Source organism: Macrobrachium rosenbergii, chromosome 30 (genome assembly GCF_040412425.1).
Source record: "Macrobrachium rosenbergii isolate ZJJX-2024 chromosome 30, ASM4041242v1, whole genome shotgun sequence".
In the NCBI taxonomy this organism is placed as follows: Eukaryota; Metazoa; Arthropoda; class Malacostraca; order Decapoda; family Palaemonidae; genus Macrobrachium; species Macrobrachium rosenbergii.
In genome coordinates this window covers 36,635,572-36,657,377 of record NC_089770.1, presented here as the reverse complement: position 1 = coordinate 36,657,377, position 21,806 = coordinate 36,635,572, and the positions used below count along the sequence as shown (strand labels likewise).

Below are 21,806 nucleotides of genomic sequence, written 5' to 3'. Positions count from 1 at the left end.
GCAGGCAGACCAGCTCATTACTCTCTGCTGGTCAATGCCGGGTTCATCTATTCGTCCCATGCCTTTTGTCAGGAAGCGGGGTTTTGAGGACTCCAACAGTAACTACACAAAATAGGTTTTCCTACTTCAAAACCTGTTTTTATAAGCGTAGTCCTTCCGCTTCGTCTCTGAGAACTTCCACAAAAGAAATTGACAGGTGACAAAGGCTTAAGCTCTCAAAATTTTTAATCCCAGACAACCCAAAGAAAAAACTCTTTTATGTGGTCAAGGTCAAGCCACAAGTTTCATTCTTTATTCTAAAAAACCTTTTGGGGTTTTGGAAGCAAAAACGAGAAACTAAACAAGAACTTGTTTAGGGTGAGAGTTTAGTGACTTTTCAGTATGCTGGAATGTGGTTGCAGTCTTTCGTATCTTCCCCCAGCAATAGTCAGCATACTCACCCATTAGGAAGATCCCTGGTTTTCTGCTGTAGAGCCTATGGGGTTGGGACTAACCATACCACCTACTGATATGCAGTGCAGACGAATTTGTTCGAGCTCATGGCAGTAATGTTTTAAGAACACTGTCTCCTGATGCCCACCTGTACTTTCAAAGACTTCTTCAAAAGGAGCATTTCTGAAATCCAGAGAGGTGGTTTAATCGTGCTAGGGTGTGAATATTGGACCTTCTGGGATGTTTGCCATGATACTCTAGGTAAACCTTAGGAGTGCTTGAACTAGACTTAATGTTTTGTCTGCTAATTAAGTTTCCTTATAAGAACAGATTTCCTTCTTAAAGGATCCTCATTCTTGGCCAGGAATGATGGGCCTGGGGACAATAATAATTGATTATCAGCAGTTTGTGTGAAATATCGTCCCCATCTAAGAGAGCCCAGTTTACTAATACGGGCTCCTGATACTAATGCAATCAGGAAGATCGCCTTTTGTAGCTTGTGAGTTGCAGTTGTATTTGGTCAGCTGAACTGAGGGTAGACAGAAGTCCAAGTAACCTGTTCAGGGACCAGTAATTCAGTCTTTTAGGCGGTCTTTGTAGGGCAAAAGACATAAGGAAAACTGTCTTTAACATTTGTGCTGGAGTCAATCCGAATCCATAAAGCAAAGAAGGTTCTGTTAATGTGCTGTCTTTGCTGTTTATGATTGTTGTAACCGCAAGGCGTTTGTCTTCAAAAAGATATATCATAAAATTTAAAAGTGTTTCTATAGAAATTTCAACTGGGCTCTCAGTATGGATATAATCTAACCATACCTTCCATACGGACTGGTATTGTCGGATAGATGACGTCCGTAATTTTTGCACTAGGTACCTAGCAATGTTGGGTGAGTAGTATTCACGGTAGATAATGTTTAAAAAATCCATAGGTGAAGGTCTCTGCTCAGAAAGGAGGATGCGTAAAGAATTTTCCTTCGTACTTTCTGGGATAGAACAGCGGACAACAGTGGAATTGACCTTTTCGCCCGCTGTTGAAGTGATAGAAACCAATCCTTGTTTGGCCAATTTGGGCTATTAACCCTTAAACGCCGTGCCTCTATTTACAAAAGTGTCTGCCGTATGCCGGCAGGGTTTGGGAGTTAGCGCCGAAGCGGAAAGAAGGTTTTTTGTTTTAAATCACCTTGCGCTTAGTTTTAAGATTAAGAGTTCATTTTGGCTCCTTTTTCTCATTGCCTGAAGTTTAGTATGCAACCATCAAATGAAAAAATCATTTATCATATATAAATATTGGAATATATGACACTGCGAAAAAAATATCATATCCCAATTGCTGTGAGCAAAGCGGTTAAAGCTAATGAGCTATTTTTTTTCATTGTGTTGTACACTAAATTGCGATGATTTTGGTATATAACAAATTTTAAAATGATCAAAGCAACACAGAGAAAATATTCTCACAAAATGATGCATGCATTCGTAATGAGTGGATGTAAAAAAAAAAGTTTTTATAAAAATTCACCATAAATCGAAATATTGTGCTAGAGACTTCCCGTTTGTTGCAAAATGAAGTAAAATGATTTAATATTACTAGAATGTAAAAGTTTTACCTTACAATTGCATTTTTCGACCATTTCGGTTGAGTCAAATTTGACTGAAGGCTGAACTTTCAGCACTTATCGTGATTTATATGAAAATATTTCAAAACTGATAAAAGCTACAACCCTAAGTTATTTTTTGTTGTATTCTACATGACATTGCGCACATTTTCATATATAAAACGTTATGTAACGGCTAATATAAAATGGTGAAAAAATTACGACAAAGTGACTAAAGAATTTCTGAGATTTTCAGCAGAGGTAGCGTTCGCGGACGTAAGGAAAAAGTTTTTCAAAAATTCACCATAAATCAAAATATTGTGCTAGAGACTTCCAATTTGTTGCAAAATGAAATTAATTATTGAATATTACTAGAATGTAAGAGTTTTGGCTTACAATTGCATTTTCGACCATTTACGATTAAGTCAGAATGTGAATATGTCCAAGATTGATGCTTCACAATATGAGTTATTTTTGTTGTATTCTGCATGAAATTGCACACATTTTCATATTTAAACTATGTAACAGCTAATAGAAAATGGTGCAAAAATGACCTAAAGTGACTAAAAATTTCTGAGACCCATAGAGCCTGATGCCGTCTCTTCCAAATGGAAGTGTGTGTTAAAGTAGATCCATCGGAGTGGCAAGATGTTTGGCGTCTTCACAAACAGAAACATACACACAGTTTGATACAGAGGATTCGTTGGAACATTATGAGTACATGATTAGAATGCTTGCATGGCAATGCAAGAAGTGATGATTGTACATACATCAAGACAACAATGGTTAGGAGAAACAGGCCCAGGTATTGTATGGTTGTCAGCGCTCCTTTAGAAAGAAAGCAGAGATAATCTTGTTGTCTTGTCCTCCGATGAACAGCGAACACACGAATACCGTGATTGGAAGAGGCGGCGTCCAGGCTCTTACCAAGATTTTCAGCAGTAGAGCAGACGTAAGGAAAAAGTTTTTTCAAAAATTCACCATAAATCGAAATATTGTGCTAGAGACTTATCGTTTGTTGCAAATTGAAGGTAAATGATTGAATATTACCAGAATGTAAGAGTTTTAGTTTTCAATTGCATTTTTCGACCATTTCGGTCGAGTCAAAGTTGACCGAAAGGTTGAAACTTTGGCACTTATCATGATTTATATGAAAAAATGTCAAAATTGACAAAAGCTATAACCATGAGTTACTTTTTGTTGTATTCTACATGAAATTGCGCAAATTTTCATATATAAAACGTTATATAACAGCTAATATAAAACGGTGCAAAAATTACGACAAAGTGACTAAAGAATTTCTGAGATTTTCAGCAGTTAGTGTGGACATAAGGAAAAAGTTTTTTTCAAAAATTCACCATAAATCAAAATATTGTGCTAGAGACTTCTCGTTTGCTGCAAAATGAAGGTAAATGATTGAATATTACTAGAATGTAAGAGTTTTAGCTTACAATTGTATTTTTCGACCATTTCAGTCGAGTCAAAGTTGACCAAAGGTTGAAATTTTGGCACTTATTATGATTTATATGAAAATATGTCAAAACTGATAAAAGCTACAACCATGAGTTATTTTTTGTTGTATTCTACATGAAACTGTGCACATTTTCATATATAAAACTTTATGTAAAGGCTAATAGAAAATGGTGCAAAAATTATGGCAAAGTGACTAAAGAATTTCTGAGATTTTCAGCAGTTAGCTGATGCTTTCTTTTAAGGATAAGAAGATTTTACTTTATGCGTATCCAATAAACATGGCAAACAACAGCATGATCCGTGAACTCAGCATCCCTCAAGAAGCGATTTAAAATTTTCATAAGCGAGGCCTATAAGTATTTTCGCGTTATTTAAAAAAACTTCTTGTAGTAGACGTATTTTACGTCCACTTGGCACCCGACAGACAACTTTTGTCGACGTAAAATATGTCTAGTCGGCGTTAAAGGGTTAAGTAAGCTGTTCCTTTGAAGGTTAGGAGTTTGCTCAAAACCTTCGAAATCTGGGACAATGGCGGAAAAAGATATATCGTCCTCCAATTGTTCCAGTCTTGCTATTGCTTGATTGTCCAAGGTCGGAGATGCATATACTGGAAGTTTGTGATTCTCGTATGTGGCGAACAGGCCCACTTCCGGTTGTGGAAGTATGTTGGCTATTGTTTGAAAAGAGTAGTTGTCCAACATCCAATCTGTTGAGGCTGTCATTTCCCTTGATAGAGAGTCTGCTATCGAGTTGATAGACCCTGTAAGGTGAATTGCAGACAGGTGCCACTTCTTTACTTGTGCCATGCGAAGGATGGCTAGCATTACCATGTTGAGAGGAGGTGAATGTGATCCCGATCTCTTGATGCAAGACATTGCAGTCGTGTTGTCTAGAACCAACAGAATATGTGTCTCTTCCGGAGGTTTGAGTTTTTTGAGAGACAAAAAGACAGCCATCAGTTCCAGCTGACCACCTCCCTGCCACCTGACGATCCTCCTAATGTCCTCCCCAACTTGTCAACAAGGCATCTGTGTGTAATGTCACTCTTACAGATCGAGGAGTCAAGGTGACCTGTTTCGCCAGAGATTCCTTCCGGGTCCAAGGCTGAAGTATCTCCTCGACTTTCTGATTCTTTTATCCTCCAAATCCTCTCCTACTCCTCTTTGTGCGACAGCCAAAATTTGTTCACGTTTTTCAATTGCAATCTGAGTATTGAATCTATTACTGATGCAAACTGCAGTAGACCCATCATGCATTCTAATTGCAGTCTGGAAACTCTGGGCTGCTCTAGGAACCTTTTGAAGTCTTTCCTTATTCTGTTTAGAGTATTAATGGAGAGAGACAGCTGGCCATAGAGAGAATCCCAACACGGTGCCAGCCACTGAAAACGTCTGCTGGGCGTGAAGCGGGATTTTTTCCAATTACTGTAATAGAAAACCTTTTGACTTAGTCTGTTGACCACTGCTCTGATTTTCAAGCATTCCTATTTTTCTTGTCGGCCCCAGATTAATGCCCTTAAGCATGAGCCTCTACTTACCTACTTGCGATCTCCCGTATGCTGTTAGGTGAGTTAGCGCCAGTGGAAAAAAGTTTTTCAAAAATCACCTTTGCTCTTTTTAAGATTAAGAGTTCATTTTGGCTCCTTTTTTTTGTCATTGTAAATATATTTTCAATATAATTCATTGAGAGGAGTTCGATAGTTGTGTGTAAGGCTGAGACAGCCCTACAGTAGGTTTGTGTGTGCCACTGGCTATATGCCCACAAATTTTACGGTACTTTTATTCTCTGTGGTATAAAAGGCATTACATTTACTATGGCCATTGATGCAAGTACACGTGTTGTATATGCACATGCTGATACATGTACATTTCACCATATGCATATACATACATTATATATTGTGGGGTCAGAGCTACTATATTAATTAAAAGCTACTGTACTATATTTGGACAGGTGGGTGAAAACTATTTGCAATAAGAAGTGACGCCTTAGGCCCATGCCCTGTCATTGTCTCTAAATGTAAGAATTCGATTTGTAGTCCTATGCCGTATCATTGTCACAAAATATAAGAAATTGACATGTAGGCCTATGCCCTCTCATTGCCTCAAAATATAAGAAATTGACATGTAGGCCCATGCCTTGTCATTGCCTTAAATTATAAGAATCTGATGTGTGGTGCTATGCCCTGTCATTGCCTCAAAATGTAAGAAATTGACATGTAGGCCTAATCTCTCAATGATGTTAACTTTTGACATGGCTGTGTAAGTCTATGCTTCATTCCAATTAGTGTGGTCTGTGTGGGATTGCGTATTTAGGCCAACACCAGTTTATAAGAAAAAAAGCAAGATGCTTGTATATTAACCCTTAAATGCCGAGCCTCTATTTACAAAAACGTCTCCCGTATGCGGCTTTATTAGGTGATTAAGCATGACGGAAAAGTTTTTCAAAAAATCAAGCACGCTTAGTTTTTAAGATTAAGAGTTCATTTTTTGGCTCCTTTTTTGTCATTGCCTGAAGTTTAGTATGCAACCATCAGAAATGAAAAAAATATCATTATCATATATAAATATTGGAATATATGACAGCAAAAAAAACATATATTGTATACAAATGTGGCTGTAAGCACAGCGGTTGAAGCTAATGAGTTAATTTTTTTTAGTTGTATTGTAAACTAAATTGCGATGATTTTGGTATATAACAAATTGTAAAACGATCAGAGCAACACAGAGAAAATATTATCACAAAATGATGCATGAATTCGTAACGTGCGGACGTAAAAAAATGTTTTTTTCAAAAATTCACCGTTTGTTGAAAAATGAAGCTAATTGATTGAATATTACTAGACTGTAAGTGTTTTAGCTTACAATTGCAGTTTTCGACCATTTCGGTCGAGTTAAAGTTAACCGAAAGTCGAATTTTTTCTATTTATGCGGATTTATATGAAATATTTCAAAACTGATAAGCTACAACCATGAGTTATTTTCTGTTGTATTCTCATCCCCATTCCCTCTCCGCTTTTATGTAACGACTAATATAAACGGTGCAAATATTACGACAACGAGACGAAAAGAATTTCTGAGATGTTAGGTAAGTTGAAACGTAAATGGTTTTAAAAAATTCACATAAATCGAAATATTGTGCACAGAAACTTCCAATTTGTATTGCAAAATGAAGGTAAACAATTTGATATTACTAGAATGCAGAGTTTTAGCTTACAATTGCGTTTTTACCATTGCGGTGAGTTAAGTTGGCCCGAAGGTTGAGGCACGGCAGTTATCGTGATTTATGTGAAAATATTTCAAAACTGATAAAAGCTACAACCATGAGCTATCTTCTGTTGTATTCTACATGAAATTGCGCACATTTTCATATATAAAAGTTTATGTAACGACTAATGTAAACTGGAAATGCAAACATTCTGACAACATAGCGAAAGAATTTCTGAGATGTTACGACACGATTGCGGCATGAGCGTGGAAAAAGTTTTTTCAGAAATTCACCATAAATCGAAATATTGTGCTAGAGACTTCCAGTTTGTTGCAAAATGAAGGTACATGATTGAATACTAGAATGTAAGAGTTTGTAGCTATGTTGTTTTTACCATTTAGTCAACAAAGTTGTTGACTTGAAACTGGCAGTTATCGTGATTTATGAATGTTCAAACTGATAAAGCTACAACCTTGAGTTATTTTCTGTGTATTCTACATGAATTGCCTTTATTTCCATATATAAAACTTTATGTGACACGACTAATATAAAACAGTGCAAACATTACGACAATGTGTGAAAAATTTCTGGCGTGGCGTACAAGGAAAAAGTTTTTCAAAAATTCACCATAAATCGAAATATTGTGCTAGGACTTTCCAATTGGTTTGCAAAATGAAGGTAAATGATTGAATATTACTAGAATGTAAGGATTTTAGCTTACAATTGCGTTTTTGATATTGGTCGAGTCAAAGTTGACGAAGGTTGAAATTTTGCTTGATTATCGTGATTTATATGAAAATATTTCAAAACTGATAAAGCTACAACATGAGTTATTTTCTGTTGTATTTTACATGAAATTGCGCGCATTTTCATATATAAAGCATGGCTAATAGAACAGTCTAAAATTGCGACAAAATACGGCGGCGTTTCCCGCTGAAATTTTCGGCGAGTTACCGGCGGGCGTGGAAAAAGTTTTTCAAAAATCCTATATCAAAAATATTGTGCTAGAGACTTCCAATTTGTTTGCAAAATGAAGGTACATGATTGAATATTACTAGAATGTAAGAGTTTAACACAATTGCGTTTTTCGACCATTTCGGTCGAGTCAAAGTTGACGAAGGTTGAAATTTTTGTAGCGCAGTCGGCGTGCAGTGCGTCCACTTGGCACCCAACAGACAATTTTAGTCGGCGTGTAATCGTCCAGTAGGCGTTTAGGGTTAACCAGTCGTCTAGGTAAGCTATTATTTGTATTCCTTCTTTCCTGAGTTCCTGGATCTTCAACATTTGCTAATTTGTAAAAATTCTTGCAGGGCAAATGTTTAGTCCAAAAGGCATGACTTTGAACCTGTACGTCTCTTTCCCTATCCGGAGCCTAGGAAGGGGCGAGAGGGAGCGGCAATAGGGATGTGCCAGTATGCATCTTTCAGATCTATAGAAACTATCCAACTCCTTTTTGGAACGACTGAACGTACTTGGGCAACGGCAGTCATTCGAAACTTTTGGCAAACAATGTACTTGTTCAATGTTGATAGGTTATACGCATGTTTCTCTATGGCACCTTTTAATAGGGCCTTCTGTACATAATCTTCTAGAGAGGGGTTTGATGCTTGAAAGAACCACTTTAAAAGGCAGGGAGGGTGGGACCATTTCACAGTCACCAGTTAAGGAACAATGCTGTGTCCCCAAGGAGGAAGCCTTCCATTCCTTGTGGTGTCTTTAGATCGACCCCGACCAAACAATTCCTATTGATATCTGCCTCTTCCTCTACCTTTTCCTTTGATGGGCATTCCAGGCGTTGCTTTTCCTTTTCCTTTGTAAGACGGTTTTTGGATCTTATGAAAAGGATGTCCTTGCTGATGTGGCTGCTGCTGTCCTTTTGTTGTCATGCTTGCTCGTTGACTTGTGTTACCACAGAATCCTCAAACAGGTCCCTACAGAAGGGATTAGACTGTAATAAAGCAGTTACATTAGGGAGTGACTTCAAGAGCCTTCCAATATTTCCATTTGCACTTTTAAGGGCCAGTCTAAAAAGTCATGAGTGCTTCCATGGGGTTCTCATGAACTTAGCGCGGCAACAAAAGTGTCCTGGAGTCCTCTGGAAGCCTTTAGGTGGTGGCACAGCAAGGTGGAAGAGGTTAAGATACTAGAGGAGAAGAGTCTAGCACAGAATTCTGATGCTGTCTCCAGCTGATATTCTTCTCATAGGAGTCCCAAACTGCTGTTTAGCAACATCCAAGGGGAGCTTTTTACTTTCAAAAGGGAGTTGAAATGTTGCCCACTCCTTGGTGGAATTTTTCGAAACCGGGAGGACTGTGACAAATGGTTTTAGTTCTGCCATTGCTCTGTACTCTGGTTACTACATAATTCTGGGAAGTTTTCTCTTCACATGGCTGATTATTTTAAAGGTGAAGGAACAGAAGGCTGGAGGTACTTGGTGAGCAAGTTGAGTTTTATTCATTATGGGAGTATAGATCAACCTACCGCTATCTGGTAAAGGGCTTCATCAACAGCTTTTAATGCTGTATTCCCACATAAGAGAACTGTTTCCTTTTAGAGTTTCTCCATGTCTAGCAAAGGTGGAATCAGGTGCCACTCTGTATTGGAATGCTGCCCTGTCTCTAAACTCCATGGCCACAACTTCAATCATGGATTTTCTCTCATTAATCAGATATACCATCAGGAAAAGACCGCACTAAATGTCTGTAAGGATTATTGGTATCATCATCAGGGGAGAATGTTGGAGCCCCTGCTGTGTTCTGACCTGAAGCTTTATAATTAACCCTGGATCTTGTTTGATCAGAGTTTGTTTCCACTCTCCCTTTTCGATTGCAGGAAGCAAGACTTTTACACTTTGGAGCGTACATCACTGACTTTATTTCTTTGATTTCCTGTTCGGAATCATGCAAAATGTCCATTATATACTGCTGTTCTGTGGCATGGGCATCTTTGATATTACTCATAATTTCCTTACGGAACTGATCAAATGCTGCAAACTGTGTATCCCTTTTGGGGGAGCTTGCATATTCTGACTGAGCACATACAGCCGAACTGTGACTGCCTGTAGCCCAGGGGGCAGAGGTACTGGGTGAGTTACTATACCCCTCTGAACATGCAGTCATTTCACTTGGGGTTAATTGAATTCTTGTATCCCTTTTGGGAGAAAAGTCCTGATCAGCTTTTGAAAGTTACATGGGGGATTGAATTCCTTCTGGAAAGTTTCTCCCCCGGTAAGCTGAAGGTAGTGTCCCTGATCCTTCTGGGTTCAGCAAGGTCATTTCGGTAGCAATATCAACTTCATCTAAATAATCACCTCCAACAGAAACTCTCCATTTTCTCTGGGAGTTTTACAGGAGGTCCTGAGGACTGGTGTTACTGGGTTTGGCCCGAATATGGATCCTCTGAGAATGGGTTAAATATATGCTGCTGGAGTTCTGCTGGAAAGATATAATCTCCCCCTTCCTCTCCCTTGCTGAACCTAGGATTGTCGACAGCCTGAAACAGGCTGGTGGAATGGGCCATACCCACCTAACCAAAAAGTAGACAAGCAATTTGCTACCACGGATAATGTTGATGGCCTGTAGTGAAAGAACCAGGTGTTATTAGAAACTAATTTAGAATAAATTGTTTTTGAAAGAACAACACTTTGTAAAAAAACCTTTATGCCATTCATATTACATCTTACAGGTTAATTTGGTTTCCACTTTGTAAATATAATACCTGTTATAAATATCAAGTTAACTTAAACCATTTTGAAGCAGGTTGACTGACATATAGGACTGCATTATAAACACAGTCGCTTTCGCAATGGCTATATGGAATTTTAATTCTAAATTGTCATGCCATAAGGAGTGTTCTATAAACTAGTTTAATAACTAAGCCATGCTGTTTTAAATAGCTTAGTTTTAATCCTTCTAGCATAATCTCTACTACTTTAATCTAAGCATGGTCTCTTAGAATATTCTTGTAACCTATTCTAGGCAGTCGTTTCTTATTCTGTTTTAATTAGAACCCAAGGATATAAACTCGCCAAAATTGATCCTCTTATCTGGTTTTTTGTTTTATGTAGCTGAGACTACATTTTTATCTGATACTCAACATGCTGTTTCTAAGCTAACAGTACAAACATATTCCATAAAGAGTTTCCATAATCTAGTTGGGCTATTGCCTTGTTCTAGGTTTATATCACCTGTAAGGGTATAGGCTATAGGGACCTTACTAATGTTACTGACCTACAGAACACTGTTTATATGCACTACTGGGCTTATTGTTCTTTCTTAGCCTAGTATAAGGTATTAGCTGATCCAGACTTTTATGTAACCATAGATCACACTTAATTATACAGGCTATATAAACTTAGCAACTTGCCAATAAGTAAACACACTTAGGCTACTATTTTAGTCTAGCTCAGGCTGACAACCTCCCTTGTTTATATCCAATCCTAGGTTATTTGGTCTATTATATCATATAGTAACTCAATAATGTACACTCTTATGGTCAGGTTATCACTTACTCTAATCTAGGATACTGCCTAAGCTGGGCTAATTATTTCACAAGGGTATGGTTACATAAAACACAATTGCCTTATTGCGTAGCCCTGAGGCTAGGCTACCATCTAATCTGGCACAGGTTACTATTTTCATCTAGTTCTAGATTACCATCTAGTAAAGTGATTGCCCAATAATGGGATGTTTTTGCAAGTTTAACTTAAACTAATATAGCTACTGCCTAGTCCTGGATTATTCTAGATGATAAGCAAGTATATAGGTTATATAGAGGGCAAATTTTTAGTTTCCTGTTACCGAATTCTAGGATCATGAGTGTGAACTGGGCTGTTGCCTAGTTCCATAAAAGAATATAACTTAAAAAAGTTCTTACCTACCTTAAATTGGGTTACTACCTAATCCAGGTTATTTAAATCACCTTTGGGATATGTAATCTAGGATATAGGATAGTTAACATCTATATTTACATTATTCACACTGAGTTTGTTAGACTACCGTCTGATGTAGGCTACCGCCTAGGCTATTGTGGACATTGTTATCTGAAAGGATTACTAAATTGTGGAACATTTCTTTAGTTACACATTTTAAACTGAATGATCAAAACATCAAATTTTAGAGCTTTGCAAATAACAGAGATCATGAGAGGGTACCAGCCATGTGCTCTGAACACATTCATGTGCTCGAAACAAAGGTTAGGTTTCAGGTTCATGCAAGCTCGTTATTCCAGTTAAAACTAACAATTTTAAAACTTGAGCTTAAAAATAAGCACTTAACTTTCGTGTTCAGATGTTTCCATAATACTTGCTGCTTTATTCTCTTGAAAACAGTAAGGAGCACTGAAGAGTTGTGCGTATCACTTGCGCTAGCAGAGGGTAATGGAGCTGGTCTTTTGCCTGCCCTGGTCGTAAACAAGATGGCAGACGCGCATGCGCAATAGTCACTTCTTACATTTTTGATGTAGGAAAAACTGGGTTCAGCTTTGCTGAAGATAAGTGAAAATGCCCTCTTACCTTTGAGTCCATTATACTCTATCACATGTTATAGTGTTTTCATTACGACACAATACCCGGCTACAAGACCAGGCTAGAAAAATATTTCTTTGATACTAGTCTAGTCACCATGGAGCGCTGGCACACCATGGGGGGTTGACTCCTTGATGACAAAGCAGTGACTACACTATAAAAAAAAACACAATATTTCAAGTTGATGACATTGCCCTGGCTTTGTTTTGGTTATCTCATGACAAGTATTCGCTTTTTCAACTTGTTGAAATGCTGAGACTTAGGCTGATACAACAAACTGATTTTGTAGTTTTCATATGCTTCAAAGCCTTCTGTTTTTCCAAGTTCACTGATTTTAATCTTTAATCATCTTTTTGAAGTTGACATATCAGCGAACTGAAAAACTTGAACAGATCACATCACCAAGTAATATAAACAGTAAGTATAAGCTGCCAACTGTGTTTTAATTAGAAATTTCCTTAGCCAACACCATCTCAGTGTGCTTACGGATGGGATTTACAGCTGTGCAAATGGCGCAGGTTTTGATATTGCCGGATGCAGGCCTGTAATTTTTTTATCTCAGACGAAGAGATATTACAATAATGCCTCGATCTTACCTCCAATTCAAGCTGCCTTAATTCCTGAACATCACGAACTTTTCATTGAAACTTAACTAATTGTCTCTTGCTGTATACGAATACGCTTCGCATCTGCGAATCCCTGAGAAACTCTGCAAAAGTTTGTTTACATTTTTATCTAATTTATAAGCTTTCAAGCTTTTATGTATAAACTGAATAACATTAAATAATAAAAATCATAATTCTCTCTCTCTCTTACTGAGAGAATTTTTATGGTAAAATGTATATGTTTATTTAGTTTTGTATGATAAATAAATGATTTACCTAATAATAAGTACAGTAATTTTCAAATATTAATAAGATTAAATAATAATAATAATAATAATAATAATAATAATAATAATAATAAATAATAATTATTATTATTATTATTATTGTGTATGTATTAATAATATAACTAATTTTACAAAATTTATGCATTTCTATAGTAAATTATGTGATGTTTAAACAAACAAGATCATTTCGATCTTTTTGTGAAACCTTTGGAGAGGGGCGGGCAAAGCAGCAAATAAGTCAATCGTTGCTGATGTGTCAAAGGATTTCTACGTAATATCTCTCTTTCTTTCTTTTTCCTTCATAAATCACGAATTTCCATCTTTTGATATCTAACATAAGAATAACTTACTCTCTCTCTCCCTCTCTCTACTGTACGTTATTCTCTGTGTCTACGTAATAATTCATAAATAATTTAACTTGATATTTTAAGTAAGGACAAACTCTCTCTCTCTCTCGTTATTCTCTGTCTCCGTAATAACTGATAAGTAATTTCACTCTCTTAAGTAGGAACAGCACTTATCTTTCTCTCCTCCTCTCTCTCTCTCTCTCTCTCTCTCTCTCTCTCTCTCTCTCTCTCTCTCTCTCTCTCTCTCTCTAGTTAAGTAGTTAGTACTCACATTTTGCAACTTATTTCTCTATGCGATCTTCACCTTTACAGTAGATAGTTTAAGTGATCTAATTTTACCTACATAGTCTCTGAACTAATAAATGTAACAGTGTGACAAATCGTTCTAAAACATAGACATAATAACTAGGTATTAGTCCAAATAAAGAAATCAGTTTGTTCATGAAAAAGCATTTCAGAACAAGAAAGAGCGTGGGAATAAATTCTTAAAAGCTGGTTGAGAAGACTTCCAAAAATAGATCAGTCGAGAGGGAGGAGACTGCAGATTACTCTTCAACTATTTAATATCAACAATTTATTCTTTTTTTAAGGGTAATGTATTAAGCTAACTTTTAAATGAAATTTCAGTAACACAATTTCATTAAAAGTTAGCTTAATACTTTGGGAGTATGATTAGGGTCATATTTAGTGTTTAAACTGTATAATAAGGATTTTGACAAAGGAAAAAATCTATTTCTAGAAGACCTGTGTCACCCGGTGAGAATTGCCCTCCTAGCACACATTTCTAGATAAATTCATTGCTAAACATACTGCAGAAAAACAAATGCAATGCTGGGGTTACTGCACCCCCAGTCATGACTCCATAAAATGGGTAGTGTATAGGAAAAAGTGAGTGTTGTCACTACAGGCCTCTGCCTGTAGATATTCCCAATCTCAAAAAATCCCCAGAGCGAGAGCCGTTACAAGCATGCCACCAGCTCCCCGTTATCAACAACTCAGCGCCATATTGGCATTCCAGGTTAGCACCCCCCCAAGCGGTATTTTTGCAGGGGAAAAAAGGAGGAAGATAATTGTAGCAGATGCGGGTGACACAGGTCTTCCCAGAAATAGATTTTTCAGCACAATAAAACTCCCTTTTCTGGGCTGTATAATGTGAATGAAACTGAAATTAAACATACCAGCTTGTGACCTTGAAAAACTTCTGTGATGAAAAATAAAACAATTAGTAAAGGTGAGTTTTGAACTACTTTGAAGCCAAAAATATCAATAACATGAGAATAACAAAATGGAGGAACACTTACACGAAGTAAACAAGATAAACAGAACATCAGAACACAGTTATAATTGACTTAAATACTAACAAATGGGAAAATTAGACAATATGCAACATGGTCAGGAGTTCAGGCTGTGAGGCAGCTGCCTGACCACGAGGAAGATAGTGGGAGTAAGCGAGGCAGGTAGGCGAGAGGGGAGAGTGACAGAACAGTTAGGAATGCATAATGAGATCAGTCAGAGGAAGAATTAATGCTTCCTGCCGCCACTGTGGAAAAGAATTTTAGAGCCTCTAGAGATTTGAGGTAGTGGCGTTTGAACGCAAAGGTGATTTCCAACCGATATATTTTTGAGATGCGTCAAAAAATTCATATGATGAAAATGGTTAGTGGAGTGGCCACTAACTATTTTCATCATATGGCTGACGATACTCAAAAAACACTACGGAGTTAAATCTACGTGTTCAAGCACCACTACCTAAATGAAACTCACGGTGGCAATCAAGAAAGCTGTTCCTCTGACTGATCATTATGCATTCTATTTGTTGTCACTCTCCCTGCAAGCCTACCTGCGTTTACTCCCTGTCTTCTGGTCTGAGCATGCTTGCGTCTCTGTATTTAAGTCAGTATAACTACTGTTCTGGCATGTTTTTGGGGCATGGTCTGTTATTCTCGCTGTTATTAGATATTTACGGCTTTTTATTTCTTTCGTCTGTGAGGCTTCCTGCTTATGTTTAGTACTCTGTTATCAATTTCACCGACTGACACGAGTCAAGGCCAGAGGTTTTGACGGGGAAAGGCCTCTGATATTTCTGGCGACCTGTGTCACCGCCACTATTCTCTTTCCCCTGAGTAAATACCAGCTTGAGAAGGTACTTAACCTGAGATACCAACTATGAGAGTTGATAGTCAGGAAACTAATGCGGCGTTAACTAACTGACTCCTAACTCTGAAGATGAATTGAGTCTCAGGTGGAAAGCAGAACGTTAACCACTGGGCCATACAAGTCTAAAAGAAGTTGGAACCTGAGAGCAACTGCACCCAAGGAATTACCTGGGCAAGCTAACTGCTTGCATACCAGCGAGTTTTTCCCCAACTTCCCCGACTCAGCAATGACCCAATAGACAACATTTCATTGAATTATCCTTCTGAGTGAATAAGATAGAAATCATCAACACACAATCACGTGTGGAACAGAAATAAATTTCTGACTCACGTCGGGATCGAACCCAGGTCTCTCAGGTGGAAAGCAAGGGCGTTAACCACTGGGCCATACAAGTCTAAAAGAGTTGGAACCTGAGAGCAACTGCACCCAAGAATTACCTGGGCAAGCTAACTGCTTGCATACCAGCGAAGTTTTCCCCAACTTCCCCGACTCAGCAATGACCCAATAGACAACATTTCATTCGAATTATCCCTTCTGGTGAATAAGATAGAAATCATCAACACACAATCACGTGTGGAACAGAAATAAATTTCTGACTCACGTCGGGATCTAACAGGTCTCTCAGGTGGAAAGCAAGGGCGTTAACCACTGGGCCATACAAGTCTAAAAGAAGTTGGAACCTGAGAGCAACTGCACCCAAGGAATTACCTGGGCAAGCTAACTGCTTGCATACCAATAAAGTTTTCCCCAACTTCCCGACTCAGCAATGACCCAATAGACAACATTTCATTCGAATTATCCCTTCTGAGTGAATAAGATAGAAATCATCAACACACAATCACGTGTGGAACAGAAATAAATTTCTGACTCACGTCGGGATCGAACCCAGGTCTCTCGGGTGGAAAGCAAGGGCGTTAACCACTGGGCCATACAAGTCTAAAAGAAGTTGGAACCTGAGAGCAACTGCCCAAGGAATTACCTGGGCAAGCTAACTGCTTGCATACCAGCGAGATTTTCCCCAACTTCCCGACTCAGCAATGACCCAATAGACAACATTTCATTCGAATTATCCCTTCTGAGTGAATAAGATAGAAATCATCAACACACAATCACGTGTGGAACAGAAATAAATTTCTGACTCACGTCGGGATCGAACCAGGTCTCTCAGGTGGAAAGCAAGGGGCGTTAACCACTGGGCCATACAAGTCTAAAAAAGTTGGAACCTGAGAGCAACTGCACCCAAGGAATTACCTGGGCAAGCTAACTGCTTGCATACCAGCGAGTTTTCCCCAACTTCCGACTCAGCAATGACCCAATAGACAACATTTCATTCAATTATCCCTTCTGGTGAATAAGATAGAAATCATCAAACACAATCACGTGTGGAACAGAAATAAATTTCTGACTCACGTGGGATCTAACCCAGGTCTCTCAGGTGGAAAGCAGGGCGTTAACCACTGGGCCATACGTGATTGTGTGTTGATGATTTCTATCTTATTCACTCAGAAGGGATAATTGAAATGAAATGTTGTCTATTGGGTCATTGCTGAGTCGGAAGTTGGGGAAAACTTCCTTTGGTATGCAAGCAGTTAGCTTGCCCAGGTAATTCCTGGGTGCAGTTGCTCTCAGGTTCCAACTTCTTTTAGACTTGTATGGCCCAGTGGTTAAATTTGCTTTCCACCCGAGAGACCTGGGTTCGATCCCGACGAGTCAGAAATTTATTTCTGTTCCACACGTGATTGTGTGTTGATGATTTCTATCTTATTCACTCAGAAGGATAATTCGAATGAAATGTTGTCTATTGGGTCATTGCTGAGTCGGGAAGTTGGGGAAAACTCGCTGGTATGCAAGCAGTTAGCTTGCCCAGGTAATTCCTGGGTGCAGTTGCTCTCAGGTTCCAACTTCTTTTAGACTTGTATGGCCCAGTGGTTAACGCCCTTGCTTTCCACCTGAGAGACCTGGGTTCGATCCCGACGTGAGTCAGAAATTTATTTCTGTTCCACACGTGATTGTGTGTTGATGATTTCTATCTTATTCACTCAGAAGGGATAATTCGAATGAAATGTTGTCTATTGGGTCATTGCTGAGTCGGGAAGTTGGGGAAAACTCGCTGGTATGCAAGCAGTTAGCTTGCCCAGGTAATTCCTTGGGTGCAGTTGCTCAGGTTCCAACTTCTTTTAGACTTGTATGGCCCAGTGGTTAACGCCCTGCTTTCCACCTGAGAGAGTCGACGTGAGTCAGAAATTTATTTCTGTTCCACACGTGATTGTGTGTTGATGATTTCTATCTTATTCACTCAGAAGGGGGATAATTGAATGAAATGTTGTCTATTGGGTCATTGCTGAGTCGGGAAGTTGGGGAAAACTTCGCTGGTATGCAAGCAGTTAGCTTGCCCAGGTAAATTGGGCAGTTGCTCTCAGGTTCCAACTTCTTTTAGACTTGTATGGCCCAGTGGTTAACGCCCTTGCTTTCCACCTGAGAGACCCTGGGTTCGATCCGACGTGAGTCAGAAATTTATTTCTGTTCCACACGTGATTGTGTGTTGATGATTTCTATCTTATTCACCAGAAGGGATAATTCGAATGAAATGTTGTCTATTGGGTCATTGCTGAGTCGGGAAGTTGGGGAAAACCGCTGGTATGCAAGCAGTTAGCTTGCCCAGGTAATTCCTTGGGTGCAGTTGCTCTCAGGTTCCAACTTCTTTTTAGACTTGTATGGCCCAGTGGTTAACGCCCTTGCTTTCCACCTGAGAGACCTGGGTTCGATCCTCGACGTGAGTCAGAAATTTATATATATATATATATATATATATATATATATATACATATATATATATATATATATATATATATACATATATATATATATATATATATATATATATATATATATATATATATATATATATATATATATATATATATATATATATATATATATATATATATATATATATATATATATATATATATATATATATATATATATATATATATATATATATATATATATATATATATATATATATATATATATATATATATATGTGTGTGTGTGTGTGTGTGTGTGTACATATGTATAAATATATATATATATATATATATATATATATATATATATATATAGTTGTGACGAATTTTCTGTCGACAGAATTCCATCTAATAAAAGGAGCCCATAAAAACACTAAAGTGTAGAAAGTTAATGCCCTATTTCAGAGAACAACTGTCTCTCTCTTCAGGAAGGTAATGAATGAGACAGAGTTACAGAGAAGCGGTGTTTATACCAAGGATCCAGAGGTCAGCTGTCACGTCACTCCAGTGGACAATTTCTCCTTAATCTTCTTAATGGCTGGTTGGAGGAAGATTTTATGTATAATATCCGAGTCCCAAGCTCCTTTTGAGAGGTTCATCGTATCTCTCTGCTTAACCAAAGCTGATTCTACCATCTGGCCTTTGAACTGACAATTGCTGCTATAAATTATACGTGACAAATTCCAGTTTATTCTGTGATTATGTTTATTTATGTGGTTAAAAATAGCTGAGCTCTGTTGGCCGTGCAACTGAACGTCTATGTTGTCTTAATCTCTGGGGGAGTGATTTACCTGTTAAACCGATGTAGGATTGGTCACAGTCGGGGCAAGGGATATCCATGGTTATCACTGGGTTTATTACAGATGCTTTCCGGAAGACAACTTTTACTGGACTAGGTATGAATTTTTATAGCTCGTGTTTTTTAACTTTAAATTAAATTCTATTTCTACCCTCCTCCACAGGGCGTTTTCTCAAGCATCCAGTTGGTCCTCATTTCACTAAGAAATACTTTTTTTAACCAGTTATTTAAAACAAAATTATTACCCAGTTAATCTTTTTTACAAACAACTTAGAGAAATGTGGAGTAAGAGAGTTTCCTTACCAGTGCTGACTGCCCCTAAAATGAAATTTTTGCAAGTTTTCCCTTTCTACACGATGACCACTTCCGTAAGAACTGCATTTCCCTAATTCAGAAAAAGTTTCCTGCTAAATTAATACCAAAGAATCCTCTAACCATTGGTTCATTTTTTACAGTCAAGGGTCATCTCAGCCCCGTCTTCACATCCAGTATTGTATATAAATACATTTGTCCGCGATGTAATCACGGAACATAAGTGGGATGTACAAGGAGGCTGTTGAGGGTACGAACTGACTCTAATAGAGGCTTAAGGTAAGCTACCGTACAGGATGCAAGTTACTGAATCCAGAGGCCTCTAACATCAGAAACCATGCTGTACAGTGCAAAACAACTATCAGAGATGAAGATTTTCCAATAGCAGGGCGGGTCTCCAACCATCAGGATCTAACTATCCTAGAGTCTATTATTAAAAAGAGAACTGTTCCCTCGTTAAATACTCGATTGTCGTCAACTCAGTTATATGAGGCGGATAGTTGCAGAGGAAGGTCAGCGCCAAAATTAAAAAGTGGAGAAAAAAGCTGTTAAAGTTTGGCAATATTCAACACGCGATAACTTTTGCATGGAAGGAGCTACAAAGCTGGAGTTGGTCTTAAAAATGAGCTCATCTCTTCTACTTTATGTACAAAAAATCCAAATTTTTTAATATATTCGCATTTTGAATATATATTGCCAAAAATAACTGCATTTTTATCTTTTCTTCAAATGTATTTATTAGCTTCAAAAACGCTTTAATTGATGTTCATTTCCTATAAAAGTGTTTATACGAATTGTGTGTACCTAATGCACACAAATTTTTCAGCATTTTTGTGCGTGCGCGTGCTTGCAATTTATGCAAAACAACCAACAGCAGGTGAACACTCTGGTATTTTGTATGTTTTAAACAATCAACAGCAGGTGAACACTGTCTGGTATTTTTACATTTTAAACAAACAACCTACAGCAGGTGAACACTCTCTGCTATTTTTTACATTTTAAACAAACAACCAACAGCAGGTAAACATTCTCTGGTATATTTTACATTTTACACAAACAACCAACAGCAAATGAACATTCTCTGGTATTTTTTACTTAAACAAGGGGATTAAACTCTTTGGTATTAATCTTTTTTTTACTGATAAATAACAATACTATTTTTGAGCATTAGGAATCCAATCCTTCACAATTCTCACATGCCTACGCCTTCCCGAAGGTCCTGGGCTATCCACAGATTGTTGGTTATCCATAACAATCACAAAATTACAGAGGAATTACCGAAAATCACGGAGAAGGCACTTGACACAACCAACCCTGTTAAGTTTAAAGGGACAGAATGCCGGGAAGGCTCCGCACGGGATGCTAGAGCGCCGCTGATTGGCCGAGAGAGCCGCAAAACAGTAAGACGCGCTCCCATTGGTGAATACCTCTCACTGACTTGTACTATCAGACGGTCGCCCGGCGCCATTCGCTAATTGCGAATAGATAACTTTACTCGGAGCGATTTTCGACCTTTTTGCCGGTGTCAGGGAAGGGTTTGTGATGCGTTTTCAGAAACTAGAAGGAATGGACAATACAATGCCATACAAAACTCAAAACCGATAACAGTTTTCCTTTATGCATATTTTCTGTATTTTCTTTGTTATTCTTTCATTTCGCTTTTGTAATCCTTTTTTTTTTCGTTTTATTTTCATCTGTATACCAAATTTTAACGCTGCATTGCCATTTTTTTGTGAATTTTAAATATTTTAATTTTTATAATCTTTTTAATACCGTGATTCTATCTGTAGTGCAATTTTTTCCTTTTTAGCCTTGAAAATGTGACATGAGCCATGAAATGTTGTATATATATATATATATATATATATATATATATATATATATATATATATATATATATATATATATATATATACAGTTTTATCACGTACACAATTGTTCTGTGCATTAGTAGAATTACTAAAAGACCTCATTCAAACTGGATGGTATCTAATGGAATATTTATTCAGAAAAAGTTACAAGCTTTCTTGGACAAACAGTCCACATTATCAAGTATCAGTACAGATACTTGATAATGTGGACTGTTTGTCCAAGATCCATTACCCACCTGGACCAGGTCCGATCTCCAGTATCCGTATGGCATTCTTGTTGCGCAGGCTGACCTCGTTGGAGACAACATTGGACAGGCTGCTGAATAAGGATTTCTTCACCGGATCCAACTCGACGAAGACTCTCTGGGTGTACAGGTGCATGACGTAAGCGAG

The 21,806-nt window shown here is 37.8% G+C and overlaps 1 pseudogene; it reads right to left on the bottom strand.

Moving 5' to 3' along the window:
• Window positions 1-21,806, bottom strand: part of LOC136855180 (thiol S-methyltransferase TMT1A-like) — a 93,641-nt pseudogene extending 71,835 nt beyond the window's left edge.